The sequence below is a fragment of the Triturus cristatus genome, chromosome 4_1 (genome assembly GCF_964204655.1).
Source record: "Triturus cristatus chromosome 4_1, aTriCri1.1, whole genome shotgun sequence".
Classification (NCBI taxonomy): domain Eukaryota; kingdom Metazoa; phylum Chordata; class Amphibia; order Caudata; family Salamandridae; genus Triturus; species Triturus cristatus.
In genome coordinates this window covers 458,422,071-458,439,327 of record NC_140585.1, presented here as the reverse complement: position 1 = coordinate 458,439,327, position 17,257 = coordinate 458,422,071, and the positions used below count along the sequence as shown (strand labels likewise).

Sequence of the window (17,257 nt, the reverse complement as noted above, 5' to 3'; positions counted from 1 at the left end):
CATTTCTATCTACCAGGTATATCTAGTTAATAGACCTACAAGAGTGTTCCTATTATAAATTGCAGCAACATCATTAGTAATTTCCAGGCTATTAACAACTGCATCATGTACAGGTTTTTTGCACATATCGTAAAAGTTTATCTTTAGTAAAAGTAATGATCTAATGTTTTTAATGCTACTATGGCTGAATTCCACTTTATATGTACTTAGTGACTCCTCAAGAGGATATTCAGAAAAATGGGACACTCAGCAAAAATTGTTAGGAAGCCCGTCCACACTCTTCACAGTTCCCAACCTCAGTTAATATGCAGAGGACTGTGGTTTGCCCACCGTCAAAACAGCTGTGATGTGTTCCATCAGAGGAAAATGACATCATTGGGGCAAGCCTGCTGGAGTTCACTCTTGTGGCAGACCCGACGCCGGCTGGAATGGTGACAGAGAGGCTCCCAGCTCATGCCTAGCATGCCAAATAAGGCTTTCACAGACAGAGAAAAATTCCACTGTGATGGAAACATTAGTCATGGTATTTCCAAAGAAGGACCCATGCATTGAAGGTCAGTCATCTTATATCGCAAGTGACAGCAGGTCTGCCACACTAGAAGCCCTACATAGATTGATGGAGATCTGGGGTTGCTTCTGTTCCCGTCTGGAGGGGACCTGCCCCGGTATTTCAGGTTGGGCTAGTCTTAGTGGAACAGGCCTAAAACTGATTTGTATGTGGTAGGTCTCTGTCTATAGTGGCTTTGTGGATGAAAAAAGATGGTCGGGATGGATCTCAGAGCGATCGCCTGTGGCTGAGATTAATTAAAGCATTCCTTCCATCACGTTGTTATTTGTTGCAGTAGTAGCTTTAACTGTGACCGGTATGCCCATTGGAGACTGGTGGTGGTCCAAAATCATCAGGCCTTCAGGGAGGGGACCAGAATGAGACGTTACCAAATAGTAATGGCTGCTTTTGTCTTTATTAAGACAGAGGGAATTCATCGTTTTTTCATATAAGTGGCGCAGCATGATGAAGAACTGTATATTCAGGTGGCTGGTTGTGACCAGCATAGGGGAGGAAGAGCCTCCAGCTTACCAGCCATACGGAACCTGGCACAACAACATCTGAGACATTTATAAATTACCAGAACCGCATTAAGCAATTGAAGCTGTTTGCCACACCAACTCTGAGCTTCCATATATGTTAAATTATTTTTTGGTAGAGCAATATAATGTAGCAGTAATGAAGGGGTCTTTTGGGGGGTTAAACTTAGGACGGGGCATAAAACATCTTCAAGACTTTGTTAAAGATTTGAAAATGTATTCTGGAGAATGAACTTGCACATATAAAATCATGGCTATATGAGCCTGCCCTGAAATCTCTCCAATGGTTTCTGATTAAATTCTTCATTACATTCAAAACACTCTGCTTTATTTGACAAGCATACCGGCCACATGCCCTGACAACATTCAGTGTGCCACCATGTTCCAGTTAGGAACCTGTGATCCTCCTTGCCTCATCTGATCACACTGGGATTCTTTAATAAAGTTATGTATGTCAAGAAATCCTTTAAGAGACAGGATCCAAACCTTAGAACAGTCACTACCTTGACTCCTAATGTGAGCCGGTTAAGTAGAATTTAGAACACTCTGAAAATCACAATTCTCAAACGAACTTCAACTAAATTCCTGCTTTAGCATGTAAATGGCCAACTGTTGGTTCATCCTATTCATCAGGCAATGTGCATTCTTTATTCAGAACTTCTCAAATTTCATGTTATTTGCTTTCTATTCTGGTGCTCTTAAGTGGCCTAGGTGGCATGCTGCATTAGACAACATTTCAAATAAAGAAATAAATACACATATATATATACATACATAAATATATAATACCAGCCGTCTAGGGGATGGACAAGAACAAAATGCTGGACCAAAAAACATGCATTGAGACATAATTTACAAATATAAATATCAGTTAAAACTCTTTGAAGAGGTTGGGAGCACCTTTTCATAGTATACATAAGTAACTACTCCTTGCAATTGACATCCTTAACAAACATACATTATGTTATTTTATGTGATGTTATGTTATGTCTATTTGTAAAGCACAGTGTCGGGGTATCCTGGCCCTGGGCTGGTGTGTGTGCCTCGCCCTGCCTATTGTAGACTGGTTAATTGAAAGACAGGGCTTTAGCTTCTTGAGGAATTCAAGAGGAGAGGGCAGGCTCTGATGTGGAGTGAGAGGTTGATGCAACATCATCTTCCTGTAACTGCAGTGGTTCCCAAAGTCGGTGATACCGCCCCCGGGTGGGAGGGGGGGGGGCGGGAGTAGCCTCCAGTTAAAATGTGAGATTGGTTTGTCATTCCTGATCCAAGACTACATCAGTTCTCACGATACAACTATGGATAAGACAATGTGGAAAAAACAAACAACATTGAAACATGGTTTCAAACACATGCCACTTTAAATGACCTGCACACTTGTGCTAATATTAGGTACTATTCCTTTATCATTGTGCCCATTAGTAAAGTTGCCTCACTAGAGTGGAGGGTTGTTGTGAGCAAGATTATTTTGGTTTCTTAAAACGTTAACAATATTGGCTCGCATCAGTAATAAAATCAAATGTGGAAATATCAAGCCAGACCCAAGGCCCTTTCCTGAATTGGCTACAGTCTAGACACCCACAAAAAAGTGCAGGGTACCCTGGATAACACCACTCCTCGGACAGGATGACCACAGTGCACTAGTCAATCCTCTTCAACCAATCCGCATACACAAGGCTTTATAACAAAGGTTCACCTTCTTCCTGACTGGAGATTGCCAGCAGATTTCGACCCAACCCTTTATCAACTAAGTTCTGACACCTGCCCTGTGGTGCCCGCAGGGCTGGTCACTATCCCCCAGTTGGTTAGGTGTTTATGTGGGCCCACAGGTGTGCCTCATCCAATCCTCGGGCTTCTACTTCCATATCTATGCGGATGATACCCAGAACTTACGCTGGATGAACAAATGGGTGTGACAGCTAGGCATTTTCAAACACGCATGATGGAGGACTGGAATTAGATGGAGGCCACTGGCTTAAGCTAAGCTCCGAAACATGGAGGTGATAGCGTTCGAAAGAGAGGAGAACCTACGGAACATGGCAATCTAACAGAAGGAAACCAGTAGAAGGTACCAGGCATATTGGTTTCAAGCTCGATGTCCACCAGCCTCTGCCCCCTCACTTTTCATCTCTCACAGCATCTTGCTTTCAACTGATGAAAATCTTGCACAAAAATATACCTTGTCACACCTGCACCAGCTTCTAGTTTTCTTACAGGAATTCTCAAATTGGCCCACTTGATCCCTTTACTGGAAGAAATGACACCGCTTCAATTTACTCCAAGGTCCACGTGCCTTGCAACGTGATACAAGATTCGAGTAGCCCTTTTATTCTTGAAGATGAAAATATGAAAAGTAATATTCTCCTAGATAGCTGCATTCAGCAGTTCCCTTCCTGCTCTGCATTCTCAGGAAACAGCATAAGCTTGGCCCAACCATATTGAACACTCTGTCCACCTAAGCTCCAGCCACTATCTCACGGTCAGGAAATACTGAAAAAATTGCAATTCCAAACAAAGTTATCCTTAATTGTTCCTCGCCAGGCTCCTTGTGCAGCTAGCACAAAGAAACCATATGAAGTATGTGCTAAGCTATACGAAATAAAATAAACAACAACAGAAAATGCAATTAACTGCAATGCATGCTAAGCAGTATTTGAAACATCCATGAAGCGTAAAAATATTTTAAAAGGTCAAAATTTATCTATTCCTAAGGGCAGTAAAACTATTGAAAAAGGGTACCCTCATTCATGCTGAAAAATAGTAGAGTTTCACATTTAATAATAATTTGCAGACAGAAATACCATTAACTGATTTAACATTGATGGCATCTTGGAAAGACTATTCATTAATCTTCACAAGGTACATTCTGATTCCAGTCTGTGGAATAGCTGCCGAGAAGCGACCAGTCTAGCGCTTACAGCAGAAGCTGGGACATTTGATATCCAACCTTGGGGTCGACTTCCCTGGCCTGTCACTGCAGGGTGCTTACAGGACAGTATTCAACATATGTATCCTATTCCATCCCTCATTAAGGACTCCGGTGAGAAATTAGCTCTGGTCCCTAGTGTTACACCAGTGGTACTGTATTTTGACATTCAAGATGGACTCCAATGCACCCAAAGACAGTCTCAATTCACAACTAAAAACAGATATTATATATTGACGGAGTCCTTAATAATTCTGGATGCTGAAAAACTATTCTTTTAGAAGTTACTTGATCTCACACAATCATTTCTTCGTTAGAAACAACAGGGAGCTACAAACACAAGATTATAACCAATAATCGGGGATGGTTCTATAAAGATGGTTGTGTCACGGAAAAAGGCATCAAAAACAGGGATGAAGTTGAAGACCAGTGTACGCATTTAATGCAGTCATCACCAGTCACTTCTCACCCTTCGTCACTCTGCTTCCAACTGCTGGTCATAATCATTTAGAAGAATCGATCATTGCCTTTACCGCTACTTTTCAATCTAGTTTAAAAAAGCAATGTCTTGTTAAATATTATTTTACAATGCATGCATGGCACATGGCCTCTAAACACCTGTAATAGCTGAACACATCATGAACAAAGAAAGACTTCTATAGCACAAACACATATTGATCAGGGAGGCATCTACCATGTCAGTAATGTCCACCAACCCAGGAAGCATGACTATAGTGCAATCTAAACCTTCAAAGTGGATGATTTGTGGATGGGCATGGCTGCACAGCGTCTTTTTATAAGCCTATGCTCCATATCATATACAGAAAACTGGGCCCTCCATGCTTATATCTGATTTAAAGGAAAATATTCTGTGACTGATGTGGTTAATCACAAAGTCGATTGACAGAGTGCACACCAAATTCTACCATGTTTCATCAAACGTTCATGTTGTGCTCTGTTTCGCGTGCAAGCCCGGCTTGTCGTGGTCTGCCCATCCACGTAAATTGTAACGACACTGGAGAATGTGGGGCTAACTGACACCCCACTCTGAACGCACGGCATTATGATGCAAAAAAATGCCAAAAAGTTGATCAAGTTCAGAATGTTTATTTCATCTAGCCATTCCATATATTACGTTGTTCAAAGTTTGTTCAGTCACATGTCGGACATACTATGTTCACTTTAAAATCCTTAATGCTGTAGATATGCCATTACAAGCCTTTTTCTATAGCATAGAACGTTACATAGATGCTCCTTAATTCAATCGATTCCGTTACCCAATGCATTTCGTGCCTTTCCTGGCACTTCACCAGGGGTTATTCTACAAATTTAAAACATAACTATTAGATGACTGACTTGTGTTTTTCAAATTTCACAACCAATACACACCATATCAAATAAAACATGCTTGAGTTCACCCTGTCGTCAACATTTTTGCCCGCAGAATTCATGCTGTAATATATGGAATGGTTAAATTAAATAAACATTCTGAACTTGATCAACTTTTTGGCATTTTTATGCATCATAATGCTGAGCGTCTGGAGTGGGGTGTCAGTGAGCCCCCCATTTCCCACTGATGTGGTTAATTCATAGTTCGGTTCCATTAGCTAGTTAATTTATAGGGTTAGCACTTCTTCCCACCATAATTTGAGCACATAACTACAAGAGAGTTTAACTAGCCCCAGAAAATTATACATCCCATCTCGGGACATGTCCCACTTGCTCCTAAGGTGTAGTTCAGTGCTTGCATATTTGCCACCAGAACCTTTTCACACAACAGAGGTGTAAGAGAAAGTCTCTTTCAACTGTATAGGTAATATGATCAAATTAGTCAAAAAATCACATGAAGGTAACCCATGTGGGAGCTGTCAGTATCTGTATATGCAAGGTACAGATCACTGTTTGTTGATGTCAGAAAACCTATACATTGCAGGTTTATCTTAATGTGTAATGTTTTGTGGAGTGTAATCTTAGGTGGGAACATTTCCGATTGAACCGTGAAGCTGCATGTGTGTGTGCGTGAGTGTGCACGTATGTATGTGTGTGGGTGTGCACATATGCATGTGAGTGTATGTGTGTGTGTGTTTGTGCATGTATGTGAGTGAGTGTGCAAACCATTAAAAAACAAGGTTGGTCCCACTGGCAAAAAGACTACATTCAATGGACAACATTAGAAACCAACCACCAGCCGCAAAATGCAAATGCAATTGCTGTCATTGCAGTTCATTACATATCCATATTTGTATATGCCATCAACTGGATCCAGCAGCGACCACAGCTAGTCAACTGGAATGTCAGTGAGAATCATATTTCACTACATACATCCAAGAGAAAGATTTATGTTCAAGAACACACTCCAAAACACCACGAATTGGAAAATGCATTCACTTTCCACTTTTGACTGTCAGCTGGTTCTGAACAGTGGCATGGGGGTCTGGGTCCTAGCACTGACATGCGACTCTAGCGCGTGCTGGTCATTGCTCCCGCGGTTCCATCCTCATGTTCAGAATGACCAGCATGCTTCAGTTTCTGTCTTCTGCTTATTTGATCTTCACCGCCCATCACATTCAAGCACACGCAGACTCCTCAGCCACCTTAATACAAGGGGGTGTGTTTAGCTGTGTCTGGGGTTGCTTTTTAAGAGTAACTGATTTGGAAAACTACTTTTTCCAAGTGAGGGACCACTAGGTTAAAAACAAATACCACTTTTCATAAATACATAAGTGGGTCAGCTTTAAGCAATGTTTTTAGATGCATTAGCATGTATGTGTTTTGCCTCTGTAGTTTCCTGCCCGCCCTTCAATGAAAAATGCGCGTGGCAGGTTTACTACGTCAGTGCTGGCCTACCCGACCGTTACTTACAAGGGCTGCCGTCACGTCACTTAAGCTTCAAATCCATCATGGCTGTCAGCCACAAAGGTGGTTCCTGTTATGACACGTCCCACATCTTTGCCCATTTTCAGATGCCAAAGGGCACACATTGCTCTGGAAATGCGAATGACCTCCGTCACCTTTGCCCCCAGGCTGCCTGCCCAGTCTTCCCCCTAAGGGCGACGGGATAATGGCGCATTCCAGGCCTCCTGTGTGTGTGTGTGTGTGTGTCCGCGCTTCCAGCGGTGGGGAGGAATGTGGGCCTGGCTGGTCCTGTCTTACATTAATTAGTACATGTACAAAAAAAAAAACACGAGCGCGCGCACACATTTAAACAAACTCATCTATAAGAAACCAAAAGGATCGCCATATATCTGCATTCATGTAACACGATGCAATATAGGAAGAAAATAAAACGAAACGTCCTGACACAGAGAAGGTCGAAATAAACCGGCACATCTATGTCTTTTAGCAAACAAATGCTCGAAAGTCATTTAAGAGTAAATCAATTCTACTTTGATGCCCCCCTCCCTTCAAGCTGCTGCTCGTCTCTGGTGTGCCTCTCATCCATCCTCCTCGCTCCTGGCTGGAATTCCAGGCTGCAGAAGGCGTTCCTATCGGCTATCAGACTCGCACAAAGAGCCGAGCTGCCTCTGCTTGTCCAAGGAGCTCGCACCGAGAAGTCTGCTTCCTCTCTTCCTGGAAAACCAGTCTGGCTGACACAGAGACGCTAATCGTCTGGAGCTGCTGTCCCACCCATGCATTCTTTTTTTTAACAGGAAAACCCGCTCGCGGGTGCATTCAGGCGACTTCGGCGCAGGAACTGCTGCAGGACGCTATCGCCGCAGCCCACATATTCGGGAAGAACCGTTAAAGCAAGATATTACTTCAGCGAACTGCCTGGACTTCTGTGTTTCGCTGCCCACGCCCACACAAACTTTTGTGTAAAACGGTACAAGCTGCGTGTGCGCCTGTCATGCATAACCTCTGCTTTAGAGCGTCGTATATATAAACGTCCAAATGTGCGATGGAAAAGCGAGGAAGAGGGCAAGCTTATTAACTACTTCGAGGCACTGCATGTCACTCCTACGCGTACTTATGTGGAACGTACGTATGTTTCTCATACCCATAGGAATTAAAAGTGCATGGTCGAAACACGAACGTTATCACTAGGATTGTTTATTTTTTAAATGCACATAACTGTGCATGCATGCATCTTTAAAAGTCACTTTATCTGCAAACCCCAGTTGAAATTGCTGGAAAAACCCGAACACAGCAGACATCTTATATTTTTTGTCATGGTTCATTCATTACACGTAAGCATCGTGGTTCGAGTCTTTCCAACACCCTCAAGTCGTCAAGGTAGCAACAAAGGTTGCTCCTTATTAAAAAAAATAATATTAAGATTTCAATGCCTTACCTCTGCAGCAGCAACTTTTTCAGCGAGGAGGGGGAATGAGATGGGTCTGGCTGGTTTGAGAGAGACGCGCAGCACAAAAAGCACACAGGCACTCTCCGGCACACGGCTCTATTGAATAAAACTATTGAGCGTCCTGTGGCCCCGCCCAAAAGTCAGTCCTAAGTGAATACATATCCCTTCTGTTTACAGTTGGCAGCCAGTGGTATGCATTGTCTCCGTATTTCGAGCGGCAGCCAATGGGCGCGCATCGCCAAGGTGGGTTCAGCCTGCCTGCAGAGATGCCTGTCATTCCCCAGGCATGCTCGGGAAGCCGCGCATCACAGGGCCAAGACCTAAAAAGCTCCGAAAATTCATGCGGGCTGCCAAAATTGTCTTGCTATATGCCCTTTTTTGGTTATCCTTAGCAGAGCCTCTGAAAGTAAATCCTCTGTCAGGGACAATCACGAGAAACGTTAATCTTGAAGAGAGAGGCTGTGTTGCCGAACACTAATGGAGCTAGCTTTACGGAAAGGGAACAAACCTGGAACAAAGGGAATCCGTAAAAACGTTGGCTGCAGCAGCGGTTCGAACACAAAAAGAGAGTCTCCGCAGCGAGACCGTTACAGTTTATATTTTAATTAAATCCGCATGTGTAAAGAGCGGTGGAAAACTTTTTTTGCCACTCTGGTAGGAAAACATTGGCAGGGAGCAGGAAAGGAGCAGGAAAGCGCAGGTCTCACATGACTTGCCACAGTTTAAAGCAGCAAGCTGTTCACTGTGTACATTGCATGAGCTGAATCCACGCGTCCCGTTTTTAAGCAAACAGGGACATCAAAGAGCGAGCACTCTTTGCCTTTACGCCAAGCTAAAAAGATGTTTCCTGTCTTGATTCTCTATATAAGGAATACGCGCATTCTGGGAGTTGTAGTCTTGCGCGAGTTTACTTATGCCGGTGGGACCGACACACAACTGATGACGAGGATCTTTTTGAAAAAATGGTACCTTGGAGACACGGCGCCTACACAGGGAAGCCGTAGATTCTCTTGTGCCTTAACTCTAAGGGATACAAATACGTTTGTGTCAGATTGCAATTTTGGATAAGCTGTGGCCACCTTTATTGACAATTATTTCAACAGAGAGCAAACCGTGTGGGTGTGCTAGAAAACTGGCTGTGATCGTCTTGCTTGGCCATCGTGAATACATTCTCTGGCCATCAAAGTGTACTTCTCAGTCCTACTCTGGCTACCTTGGCATAGGTGACTCATAGGGATGCCCATGGACCATGCTCCTTTTGGGTCCAATACGTCTACAGCAGAACCATTCTATTCTGAATGCATACCCTCAGGGGAAGTGGCGGGGAAAGGGGCCAGCCAGCCAACGGAATTCTTTTTCTATACACATAGTTTAGAAAAAAACAGCTTATATAGTTTTTGCGACCCTGTAAGCTAACAGCAATTGCAAATACAGGGCTAGATAGACTTCTCATAGCCTTTGCCGGTGGACATGCTGTGACATCTGTTGAGTGATTTCAAAGGAAACGTTAAGAAGAAGCAGAAGATTGGAAGCAGAATAGTGAACGATTACCCTGTAAATGCCAGGAAAAGGTTAATCGCCCATGGATTCGACTTGCTTTCAGAATAGCCGTAGGTCCATCCCTTTGCCTCCAGTTCTATCTGGGGTCCTCTCTCTGTTGCCCTAGCAGGGAGTGACAAATCCTTTTGAAGAAAATTAGGCCGAGGTGAGTTAGTTAGCAATGGTGGATGGCATGCAGCAGAGGAGAGCTCTTCATTACTTAAAGAACAAGCATTGGCATAGCCAATAGGTCTCACCTTTGGGACCCTATAAGTGTTTAACCATGCAGCACAAAACCTAAAATAATAAAATGAAAATGGTCTGATGACCATTAACCACCTTCTGCTGAAAGCCTGGAGCATGTAAAGAGCTTGTGGTGCACTTGAAAATAACCAAAAGCATGTGTTGCAAGTTATGCCCCTGCAATGTGAAAGCAACATGGTGGTCTCAGTTAAGATCAGTCCCTAACATCAGCAGCGGTCCGTGGAGGGAGTTCCGTGGGGCGGAAAGGCGGGGAGGGGGAGGGGCAGGGTGGGGGGTACTAAACACCGGAATATGGATAATTGGAGGTAAGTAAACAATTAAATAAATAAAACAAATTTCGTAGCGCGCGCTGCACCGCATTTTGTGATGCAGGGCGCGCTACGAAATTCGTTTTATTTATTTAATTGTTTACTTACCTCCAATTATCCATGTTCCGGTGTTTAGTACCCCCCACCCTGCCCCTCCCCCTCCCCGCCTTTCCACCCCACGGAACTCCCTCCACGGACCGCTGCTGCCTAACATCAATAATCTCTGCCTTATCTTTGGAACTGCAATAGCTACATGACTTTTCCTACTGTTTTATAATCAACCCCGGCATTATTGTGAGAAGGAAAAGCTTCTCCAGCTACCACAAAACCAGTGGTAACAGAGAGAAGGTGAAAGACTGCTCTCTTGTAAGGAGCTCTGATTAACTTTTGGATAATTCCTGACTGTGAAGGGAAACAAGAAAAATATAGAATTGTTTGGGGGGAATTTTTAGATACCTGCTGCTAATTCAGTTTTTAGGAGAAGTTTTTAATTGTAATTTTTGGAGAAATCTTTTTATAAAAAACACATTTTTTACTTCATGGAGCGATTACTTTGCTGCTAATTCTTAGCGTGTACTGTATTTAGGGGTGGGCGAACTCACTTGCACTTTACTTTTTGTTCGGGACGCGATTCGTCCGTGGCGGCCATTTTGGATTTGCCACGCGCTGATGGAGGTCAGCGCTCCACTTGCTGCACGCCGCCCGTTCACTGCCTGCACTTAAGGGGCTTGGGCTGGTCGCGCGGCGCTTGTAAGGAGCTCTGATTAACTTTTGGATAATTCCTGACTGTGAAGGGAAACGGGAAAAATATAGAATTGTTTGGGGGGAATTGTTAGATACCTGCTGCTAATTCAGTTTTTAGGAGAAGTTTTCAATTGTAATTTTTGGAGCAATCTTTTTATAAAAAACACATTTTTTACTTCATGGAGCGATTACTTTGCTGCTAATTCTTAGTGTGTACTGTATTTTGGGGTGGGCGAACTCGCTTGCACTTTACTGTTTGTTCGGGATGCGATTCGTCCCTGGCGGCCATTTTGAATTTGCCACGTGCTGACGGAGGTCAACGCTCCACTTGCTGCACGCCGCCCGTTCACTGCCTACACTTAAAAGCCATGGCACGGTCGCGCAGCGGACACGCGCAGCGGGCGCGCCAATGCGGTGACGAAGGCGAGACCGTCTGCGACCGTCTGAGACCGACCGGGACCAGGGGCCACGAGCTATGCCCAAATTGCTTCTCCCCATGCGTATCTGATACAATATTCCTCCAAACAACTGCTTGGATTACGTGGTAAGATTGGTACTGATTGTAACATACTCTGTCCTTCAGAGGTGAACACCTCATGTGTGTGTTGCAAGTATTGTTTTAGTACTCTGGAGTCGAGTATTCACAGTAGTCCTACCATCGATTGCCCCAACTCACAGCGAAATTTTGGTCATGCCTTAAGTAACAATAAAAGTTATAATTTTTGGAATATTAATTGTCGTTCCCTCCCTAAACATAAGGAGGATACTTTTGATTTGTTGAACAGTGAAAAGCCGGATGCATTCTTCTTAACAGAAACTTGGCTAAATGCAAGTTCAGGGCCAGATGTGGCTATTGCCCTACCCGATAATTATGCTATAGTTAGAAAAGACAGAATTCCTAGGAAAGGAGGAGGAATAGCAATCATTTTTAAAAGAGGTTATTCTTGTAAATTTGAGGACTTTCCTCTGGCTGACTGTGAAGCTGCGCTTTTTAAACTTACTCTTACAGCCCAGTTCACTCTATCTGGGGTACTAATCTACCGACCCCCGGGACCAGCTGGTCCTTGGGTGTCTTTACTCCCTGACTTGATAGCTCCTTTTCTACTCAAAATGGCTAATTTCTCAGTCCTGGGTGACTTAAATCTTCATCTGGAAAATGATGAATGTATTGCGAGTAGGACACTGAGTGCAGACTTGTCTGCAATGAATTTACATCTTTGCAATAATGGCCCTACACATATAGCCGGACATTTATTGTACCCTATTTTCTCGAATCTGTCTCATATTAACTGCCCACCCGCTCTCCCCTTATGTTGGTCAGATCATTTCTCTGTTAAATTTCAACTTACAACTTTAGTAAACACGATCCTACCGCCATTTGGCATACATGTTCAATCTAGGAATTGGGGAAAACTGGACATTGAAAAATTCAACCTAATATTGTCTAATAACGCCCCTTATTTTGATTCTATATCACTCTCATCCGTGGAAAGTATCTACAATTGGATTACAGAGGCAGCTAACGTTTGTCTTCCATTCTCTATAAAAGAATTGAATAACCACCGGTCTCCTGCTCCCTGGTTTACAGAGCCACTGAAAATTGAAAAAGTAAGTGCAAGGTCATGGAAAGGCAGTGGAGGAAGAACTATTCCCCTGAATCCAAATGAACTTATAAAACTGCATTAAAAAGATACCAATCTCTATGCAAAACAGCTCGAGCAGAGTATGTTGCCTCTACTATTCCGAGGGCGCAGAACTGCCCTCGCACCCTGTTCTCTATGGTCAAGAAGCTAGCAGGCTCGGGTACGCAGCCTTGCTGTCCTGTTTTGGATGAACTGCAATGTAACACTCTTGCTAACTTCTTTATAAATAAAGTGGAACAAATTTATCTGTACTAGAGGGAACTAGGTTAGCATCCCCTATTCAGGCCATTCCTGTCTCAGATCTCACTGTTGTGGCTGTACCTCCTACAAATCTAGAAAAATGGGTGCCTCTTAACATAAGCTCTTTTAAAAAAATCCTAGCCAGTATTAAATCGGGTTCTCCTTCTGATCCTGTTCCGGCTTCTGTGCTTCTGCAATTTGAACAGCCATCTTTGAATCTTGTCATGGAATTACTTAATGCCTCGGTTGGCGAGGTCTTGATGCCGCCGATTTGTAAACATGCAATGGTCCTTCCCCTGATGAAAAAGGCTAATGCGGATCCCTCCCAGCCTGCTAATTTTAGGCCTATTTCTTCTTCCGGTATTTTCTAAAGTTTTGGAAAAATACGTAAATTCCCAATTGTCTGATTGTTGAATCCTCTAATTTTTTACACCCCTCACAGTCTTGGCGTAACCGAAATGCTACATCAATGCTTGGATGCAGGTAATACAGTGGCACTGATATTGCTTGAACTAAGTGCCGCATTTGATACGGTTTCTCACACCGTATTAATTAAGTCTTTACGATCACTAGGCATCTCGGGATCGGCACTTGATTGGTTGTCCTCTTTTTTAGCTAATCGTACATTTCAAGTGTTTTCTTCTAGGGCTTCCTCTAAGGTTTATCCCTCGCCGTATGGGGTACCACAAGGCTCAATTCTAAGCTCGCTTCTCTTCAATATCTATGTACAACCTCTGGCAGTGATTGCAGAAGAAGCGGGGCTGTCGCTCTTTTCTTATGCCGATGATACTCAGATCATCTTTTCCCTATCGGCAGAAAAGAGTTCTGGACCTTCTACCCTGCAAGTGGGCCTGCGCAATATTGCATCTTGGATGCAATCTAATTTGCTCAAGCTCAACGGGGAAAAAACTGAGGTCCTTATTCTTGGAAAAAATACAGATCTCTGGGGCCCTCAACATTGGCCTGTTGAAATGGGGTCTCTACCCTTGCCCTCTACTCAGGTCCGTAATCTTGGCTTCATCATAGACAATACATTGTCAATGAGACAACATGCAGTAAAAACTGCAGCCACCTGTTTTACCATCCTTAAATGGTTAAGAAAAATCATTTGGATGCTCCCTGCTGTTACCCAAAAGACTGTAGTCCAGGCTCTTGTAACTTCACAACTGGATTATGGAAACATCCTCTTTTTGGGTACCAACAGGGATGTGATGCACAAGCTTCAGACGGTACAGAACTCTGCAGTGAGATTACTTTGCAGAATTCTTAGAATGTCTTCTGTATCTAATGCCTTGAGAGATCTGCATTGGCTCAGGGTGGAAAATCGAACAAAGTTCAAGGCCCTGAGCTATATGTTTAAAATCAAGAATGGTACTGCACCTAAATACCTGCAAAATCTGGTACACCTCTATCAACCCGCTCGTTCATTGCGCTCTTCTACTCAGGAAATCTTTGAGATTTCCAGGATCAAGCTTGCAAGAATGGGTGGTCGCTCCTTCTCTTATCTCGGTCCACGTCTGTGGAACTCTCTTCCTCTTTTAATGCGTAAAGAATCTTTGTATTCAAATTTTCGTAAACAGCTAAAAACTTGGCTGTTTAATCAATAACCTATTTCATTCCGTTATTTTTTAGCTTCTTAGAGTCTCCTTCTAGCTCTGAGCTGTGAAACCCTTTTTGGGTAGCTGTGCGCATTATAAAAATAAGTTAACATAACATAACATAACAAAGACAATACAAGCTCACAACATCGCATCCTGGAATGCTCTCGACATGGCCGGAGACCATTGATACCTCACAAGTCTGGAGTTACATATGGCTAAATGGGTTACATGTTTCGTGTGAGGCACAGTTTTTTACGATGACCTACAGACAAGGTTTCAGTTATCTGGGCCTAGCTTTACACCCACAAACCCATGTGGCTGCTCCACTCCAAGCAGATTTGCTTTTTTGGTCGTTTTTACTGGGTAGGTTCCTAGAGCAACATTTGCTTCAGAGGCTTGGTCATATTCTGCATGGGAAAAGGTGCAAGTAGAATATGGGTGATCTCTGGCTGGCTCTTTGGCCAGCAGGGCTTAATGTTATGCCGAAAAGGAAACAAATGTGTACCTCTAGTGAACTTTCAGCCTGTCAAACCAAACTCCATTTAGGGTTGGAAGCAGTGCATATGAGCCGGTGGTTCGTTAACTTTACTTAATTGTCGGCACCAGCCCTTATGACAGTCTGCCACAAGGTGGAGCAGTCTGCATAATTTAGGTTTGAGCATAACAGATTTATTTATCAATTCAATATATATTAACAATAACTAATATTCTTCTTCCCAGGGCATTCTTATTGCTTTTGGGGCCTGGAGTACCATGAATTGTCACACTTGTAAGAGTGTGATGGTTAGTAAAGTTGGTACTGTTATTGGCGGCGCTGGCGGGGCAATAAATGGTGCATGCTGCAATGTTCTCCTGACGAGGGCTCTGGCACTTATCTTTATTTTTCTTTTTAATTAAGCACTGGCAACTGCATGGCAATGGTGGAACAAAATGATGTTATGCAGACCGTGCCATAGGGTTTTAGTTCTTACAAAAGCACCGCAGTCTGACCTCACATCAGCAGCAAGCCCCAGATTATCCCCAAATAATTACTGCATTTTGAAAATGAGTTCTGGATTTACTCTGCACTGGGAGGAAACTGGATGAGCTCTTCAAGTTGTGTGCATTGATTTAAGATGAGTAACAGTGGGGGTGAAGGTCTCCGTAAAGGATAACGTCTTCCCGCAGGGTCTGGATTTCGGCAGCACACGTCCAACATCTACAATTCTTCGGAGCCGTAGAATCATAGATAAGGCGATGCTGAAATAAAGCTTTCAAACGCCATAGCAGATACACGCTGAAGGCGTCAATTATAAACCTTCTGACAGAAGTGGAGGAGGGGGACAGCATGAGCGCTCTCATAACGGATCTGTCCCTGGGCTAAGGACAATGGTGTGCAAAGCAATGCAATGCAATGCGAGCAGGGAAGCTCTCTTTAATTGCTTGGATCTAAAGAAAGCACTTACACTCTAAACCCAGAGAAAGGAACACTGCATTGTCTTGTGCCCCAAAGAGTTAGAGGCGTAATAACGGCGAGCGATTATGGAGGAGAAAACTCTGCCCGGGAAGGCAAGAGGAAAAGCTCGAGATCACATGGTGGGCGCACCAGATCAGGCACTACAAGGGAGGACCTTCGAGAGAGGAGAAGGAACGGGAGCGAGTTGCCTGGCAGACTGTAGCAAATAAAAGTGATAAAAACACAACAGAGAGTGGGAGGAGGGCGGGAAAGCAGATGGCGAACTCGCTCATAAATAAAACAAGTTGTACGGTTCCAGCTGTGCGTGACCGCGCTGTGGTTAATGATCCACACAGCAATGCAGCTGGCACCCTGCTTGCGGCTGCTCGCTCCCGCAAGCTTTAGGCCGTGGGAGTAAACATTCACTGAAAAAGGTGGGGCATGCACCCGCCTTTGGCCAATTGCGGGCTTTCATTTTTGAAAGCCACACGCAAAGGCCAATACAATGTGTGGAAAATCTAAAGCCACACAAAGCCACAGGCACAAGTTTACTGAAAAGTCTGGAGGGATTCCAAGAGGCCCTCTCCTAGAGCAGTGCATGCGCGCTACTCTAGCCTTGACCTAAAAATCGACCAGGTTGGCAATGTGCTGCAAGGATCTCTGTGAGATTCTTAGCGCCAGATTTCACTCATCTGGATTAGGGAACGCTTCACATTGCATGAAAGAACTGAATGAGAGGGTGGACATTTGCAGCAGCAATGTCATACTACAAGTTCACCTAAGGGTCCAAGCCCAGCCTCTGAAAGGGTGAACACAGCTGGAAGAGGAGAAAAAGAGAAGGTGAAAGTCCCCGGCCCCTCTACCAGCTGATAAGATATGTGGGGTAATGTCAAAACTCCCACTCAAAATATTGCTGGAAGGCACTTGCTGCAGGGCTGAAACCAAACATGTGTCCTCCCCAATGAAGTAAAAGGCAGATTGTGTCTGCTTCCTGGAAGCCTGAATCTCTAGAGTTATACCCTCTGCCAATAGAAACGACTTGCCAGATGGAATGGCACCAGTAATGTAATATGCTAGACTACTGGCCTGTTTATAAATTGGTCTAACTGTAAAGTGATTGACCATTGCAGCAACTTGGCGTTCTCTCCCTTCATAGTCTGAATGCTTA

General features: G+C 43.8%; 1 protein-coding gene across 6 annotated transcripts in view; it reads right to left on the bottom strand.

Annotated features, from left to right (window-relative positions):
• Positions 1-8,918, bottom strand: part of CALD1 (caldesmon 1) — a 567,652-nt gene extending 558,734 nt beyond the window's left edge. For all 6 annotated transcript variants that reach the window (XM_085652624.1, XM_085652626.1, XM_085652628.1 and 3 more), the window contains exon 1: positions 8,304-8,918. The gene's annotated coding sequence lies outside the window, so the exon portion shown is untranslated. The remainder of the gene's footprint in view (positions 1-8,303) is intronic.
• Between the last annotated feature and the right edge of the window lie 8,339 nt (positions 8,919-17,257).